The 6,207-nt window shown below is 41.4% G+C and overlaps 1 protein-coding gene across 3 annotated transcripts in view; it reads left to right on the plus strand.

Annotated features, from left to right (window-relative positions):
- The window catches only part of PLD2 (phospholipase D2), a 716,894-nt gene that overhangs the window by 598,570 nt on the left and 112,117 nt on the right, over positions 1-6,207 (plus strand). The window lies entirely within an intron of this gene.

The following is a 6,207-nucleotide window of genomic DNA, read 5'->3' on the forward strand; positions in this document are numbered from 1 at the left end:
TAACAAAATCAGTTGGCTTTATGTGTATATTGTTATTACTGTTCTGTTTCATGTTTCTCTTAGTGGATTCTTTTCTTCATTGATCTTCAGTCTAAGTGAACCTTTTGACTCCCACTGCTTTTCATGCTGTTTCTCCAGAGTTGAGGGTAAGGAAGGTTCCACTTCTTCTATAGTTATAACACACTGCTTTTTCACTCTGCAACCCCACCCGCACAAAGGCAGGCACGCAAGTGTAGCACACCCGCAGGTGTAGCTGCAGAGATATGGGTTTCTTCCTACCTGACTCTGGTGACACCCATATTAGGCCCAACACACCAAGATGGCAAGAGGGACAGATTTTATTCTAGGTGACACATCAAGTTTAAAAAGGCAATAGTACAACCAAAAACAAATCATTTCAACAGTGCACCAGTTAGCAATATGGCAGGGTGAGAATATGCATGCAATGAAAACATACATTCACCCTCTTCCCCAGAACTCAACAGAATAAGGTCTTGACATTCAAACATGCACAAAAAAGGCAATATTAATGAGCAGTAAAGCTTTATAATGCAGCAATACAAACACAGGAAAAAAATGAAATATCATTAAGCAGTAAGAGTCATAATACAACAATACAGATATGAGAAAATGCAATGTCATTGAGCAGCAAAATTCTTGAAGACAGCAGTACTAACACGAGCCAAATGCAATGTCATTGAACAATGAAGATTTATAATGCAACAATACTAATATGAGAAAATGCAATGTCATTCAGCAGTACTAACACCTTCTACCCCCTTGATCAATTCTAAACAGACCAACTATAAAACACTCTGTTATACCTTGTTCACTGGCCAGTGACTACCTACAGTCTTGCTGCCGGCATAATAGGGCCCAAGTTGGAGCTCATATGGATCCCAGTTATTTGTAATCCACAAAGCATTAAAGGGGAGGGGGGACCACAGTCTTATAAAAATATAAAATGACGGCCAGAGCCTCTCACCAGTCCATCGAGAATATCCTAGTGACCAGGCGCCATGGTTCCTCTGATGAGAAAAATAGAAAATCACCTACCAGAACTCTGGTAATCATCTATGACTTCTCGGTACTAGGCCCAAGGGAACTTTTTTTCTTGCTGAATCATAGCAGGAGTGGAACTGCTGGTTTCAGACTTCTCTCCTGATTCCACAAAATACAATATCTAGGATTTCAGCAAGAGACAGACACAATCTGCTGCTTCACTTCCCTGTCCCAAAACACTAGAAAAGAAAATCCAGTCATGCTGCAAGGCAATTTTTCCCTTCAGCTATGTGTTTCAGTCTTCCCTCATTCAGCTAGTCTTCCAGAAAAAAAAAAACTTTCACTTTCAAAGTTGTCTTTTATATTCCTGAAAAGGAGCTCCAGCTTGTGGTGTAATGGAAAACTACAGTCTATTACCTCTACATGAAATACAGTGGGAGCTACACAAGGATAGTAGCACATCCGCTATATGTTCCTGCACATGCTTATAGGACATTTCTGTCCTCCCACCTCATTAGAATCACACTGTCTTTTCCCCATGACCTCCATAGAGGTATCCGGTGCTAGATGTGGATTTCTGTTATCATTTGAATGCAGACTGACCAAAAACAACAAGCTGCCAAAACATAAACAAACAGAATCTGGTTTTCTTGACAGGAAGTAGGATGTGCCACTTAAACTTTCATAACCATTTCATATAACCACTCCTCCTCCTTGAGGGGAAGGGAACATAATCGTTTAATATTTATTAGTGCCCTTTTGGCTGATAGTGATGTCCAGCTAGTTTACATTCATTTGAATGTCCTACTGCTACTATGCAGGATATGCAACAGTGATTGTGTTAGTTTTTATGTGTCATACCATAGTATGTGATATTCAAGCAGAAATCTTTTGGCTGAATGAATGTTCCATTGAGAGTTTATCCTATGATAACTTCTCAATGGAACAATTTAACTTCCAGAAAAACAAGTAACTTTGAAGTAAAAAAAAATTGGATTTTGAAAATGAAATACTGAAATGACTTGTTAAAGTGCCATCCAAACATATATCTATTGCTGTGTTACTCCTGTCTTCCTGTGACTTCTACAGTATCACTGCCTAGATTATGTAAACACCACATGTATGTGACTAATTTCAGTGCAGATAGCACTGACAATGGTCCAAAATTGAATCTATACTGTTGCTTTACAGTACAAATTATCAAGTGAAACTGATTACTGATTACAAAATATTTAAATCATTGTCTGTCCCACACGATCATAGAACCACTCTTCCCTCGTTGGTGTAGCACAGCATACAGAGTGCTGCTTCACATTCATTTATCTTTGCTGTATAGTAGCAGTTCTTTGAAGAGCTTCAAGAAGCTTGAACTTTGATGGACAGATATATTAAAAATTTGCATAAACTTGTGAATTTCAGCCTATAAGCTTGACCAGCCAAATTTAAATGGCCACTCCCTATAGATTAATCGGCACTGCTTGCTTTTGTATGTCTGCTAATTGAATTTAAACATTCTTACATTTGGGAAACTGTCACAACTTGTGTCAGTGGCATGATAAAAATGCATTTGTGTGTATTTAGCACTGTTTGAACTAAAAAAAATTAAGAGTAAACGCACGGTGGCCCATCTGATAGTATTTCTGTGCCACTTGCTGGGTTCTTTTATTCAGTTCCTGGCTGGTCTCCCTTCTCTGTCGAGTGTGCACGTTCCTCATCTACCTACATGGTTTTCACTGGGTGCTCCAGTTTCCTTCCCCATGCCAAAATCTGCCATAGGTTCATAGGTAGGTACTAGGCTATCAGCCCAAGGGCCTAAATAAGCCTAGCCAACAAGATTCCCTGGCTTATGCCACCCAAGAAAGTTAATTTCCTGTGCCCCTGTCGAGCAGAGCCACAGAAGTGATCCCTGGGATGTATTTCCTATTTCCCATCCACTCATCAAAATTTTTCTTGAAGAGTGCTAATGAGGAACTTTGCTTGACATAGATGGGTAGCTTGTTTCAGAGTATTGGAAGTTTCTGGGACAGAAATCTATCCCTCCAGCATGTCCTGTTTATTGTGGTGACAAGGTTTAGGTCCCTAGAGTGTGTAGTTTGGAGGGATTGGGATTTCTTAAGGTCTAGCATGTCTAATGGCTCTGGGTTTAACATAGTTTTATATGTTAGGCAGAGATCTCCTCGGAGTAGGTGATATGCTACAGAGTAAAACTGGAGTTTTTTGAGATGGTCATTGTAGGGTGCGACGCCCGTGCCCTGGCCCAGCAGTCAAGGAACCTCAATCCTCACCACTAACACTAGAGAGGGCATTTCATATGAGAGGAAAGGATAACAAATGCACACAGTAAAGTACAATTTCCCTTAAGTGCGCACACAGATCACAGTCAGTCTGAGGCTGGTTACTCCCCTGCTCTCCAGGTCCCCAATAAGACTGCCCACTGGCACAGCTATCGGGTCCAGATCTCAGCCTAGCTGGCAAGCTAACCTCCAGTACTCTCTCTGTTCAACCAGTGTTTCGTGTCCCTGCCCAAGTAGCTGACACACACACACACACACTTTGAGATAAGTATTTATACACCTTCGCAGACACTCCTGGGAAAGGCTGACACAGATTCTCCAGCTGTGCCCCTTTACCCAGACTATATGGTAGTAATTACTGCCATCACCAGCTAATAATTATCAGCTACCCAAAGGCCCTTAAAAGGGTGTCCATTTATTACTGTGTAGTATTATTATCCAATAGTAGTGTAACTTAAGCAATCAAGGCTTATTGGAAGGGCTTATTACAGGATCACTTATAAGCATGCAATGTACTCTAGAGCTTAAAATATCTCTACATAAACCAGCCACAGTTGAAAAGGTTTAAAACTATTTAATAATAAATACTAAAAACACAAGACAATAATAGTACACCACAGTGCTATTCAAGAGTTCAGAGATCACACAGAAACTTAAAATTATTCCGTAGTACAGTTCTGACATAACAGAAAAACACTAATCTAATCTTTTCTAATTTCCTAGCTATTGCTACAAGAAAACACTCTTCTAAGATAACTTACTTAAGAGCATAGGCAGTGCTGCGTTAGATGTCCAAGATCAAAATGCTTTCAGTCTCTCTCTCTGAGCTATAATTTTTAAAATAACTAACAAATATTTCTGCTGCCCCCCCCCCCCCCCAGATTACATCATTTTGACACTTAGGTTTTCCCAGTATACACATTACATCATTTTGATGTTTAGCCTGGGGTTCCCAGGCCAACAGGCTACATTATTTAGCAAGCTGAAACCTGCTCAGGAAGCTACAGCAATAAAAGACATTTCATATGTACACTCTAGTAATTATTCCTTAAATTAAAACAATAGAAAGAATGTGCTAACCCAGACAGGCTGACTCCGAGCTCTACAGATCAAAGGATAGATTTGAAATAATTTTAACTTCAAAAGAAAGATCTGAAATGCTTGACTTAGTTTTCCTTACAGCAGATGGCAATGTTGCAACAACCTTGAAGTTCAACATTTTAGCATTTCCTTTCATTTAAGAAACAAGCCTGTATTTTACATTTATATTTACAAATGCCAGAATTATGTATCCAATTCTATTTGACTAGGCTGGCAGCCTTCACCCTTCTCTACCAGTCTTCACACAGGGCATCTGTGAGGTACTTCTGTGGCCTTTCCAGCTGCTGCAGATGTCTTTGAGGTACATTCCAAAAGGGGCATTGTACTCTATAATGGGTCTAATGAGTGCTGAGTAGAGGGGAGCAATGACCTCTTTTTTCCTGGGTGAGAGCCCTTTTGTGATGAGGTGTGCCACATAGAAGGATTTCCTGACTACTGTGGCGATGTGATTATCAAAGGAGAGACTGCTGTCCACCTGGGTCCCAAAGTCTTTTATCACATATTTGGCATTAAGTAGACTGCCGTTTATGTGGTAGTTCACACAGAGTTTTTACCAAAGGGGCTGGCAATGCACTTTTTGGCACTGAGCTTGAGGCCATGCCTCTGACACCAGGCATCTGTCTCAGAGAGACCCTTCTGTAGGATGTCCACATCATCTGAGGACTCGACTATGGCTCCTAGTTTGCAGTCATCTGCGAACTTCATTAGCCAGATGCTTTCTGTGTTAGCCTGTACTTCAGAGAAGTAGATACCAAACAGGAGAGGTCCCAGGACTGAACCCTGTGGCACTCCACTTGTCACTGGGTTGAAGTCAGATTTTGAGTCTGCAACTTTTACAGTGTGGGTTCTGTCAGTGAGCCAGTTGGCAACCCATCTTGTGACGTAGGGATTTATGCCTAGTTCAGCGAGTTTAGCTATAATTCTAGAATGAGGTTTGGTGTCGAAAGCCTTGGTGAGGATAAGATAGGCTGTGTGAACCACCTTACCCTCATCTACGGCTTTGGTGACTGCCTCAAAGAAGCCGATCTTGTTCAGAAAGCATGATCTGCCTTTCACAAACCCGAACTGGGTGGGGTCCAGAGTTTGGAGGTTACCAATGTCTTTGTTTATGAGTTCCATGATGATACGTTCCATGGCCTTGCAGACCAGGCTCGTCAGGCTAATAGGGCAATAGTTCCAAGGATCAGTGGTGGCTCCCCCTTTGTGGAGTGGGATAACTGTTGCTGTGTGCCATTCAGTGGGCACAAAGCTTGACGTGAGACTATGATTGAACATGGTGCTTAGGTGGAGAACCTGTTCATTCTGAAGTTCATGTAAAACACAGCCTGGGATGTTGTCTGGTCCCATGGATGCTGTGATATTGGTTTTAGAGAGAGCAGCTTTTACCTGCATAGATGTGATTACAGGGACTCTGCATTCTTCCTGTATAGATATGGGCCCTTTAGGGGGTGAGAGAGGATAAAGTTAGCACTGAACCTATCTGCCAGGATGTTGGCAATATCAGTTGGTTCTGTAAATTTTGTGCCATTGTGCTGTAACTCAGAGCAGATCTGGGTGTTGCCATTGAGATTATTGACATAGCTATAGAATGCTTTGTGGTTGCCCTTAGAATCAGTGACAATTTTGTTTTCATAGCTAGCTTTGGAGGATCTTATAAGGGATCTCAGCTTCTTACTGAGGCTGACCAGGCAGCTCCTCCACTCATGAGATTTTACTCTCTTTTGCAACAGTTTCTTCCTTCTGTTGTAGAGTTTGTTTATGGCAGGGGACCACCAGATTGGCTTCCTTTTTTTGGAGGATAGCGTCTTGG

This window comes from Protopterus annectens, chromosome 7.part0, assembly GCF_019279795.1.
Source record: "Protopterus annectens isolate FY-2018-M chromosome 7.part0, PAN1.0, whole genome shotgun sequence".
NCBI lineage: Eukaryota > Metazoa > Chordata > Ceratodontiformes > Protopteridae > Protopterus > Protopterus annectens.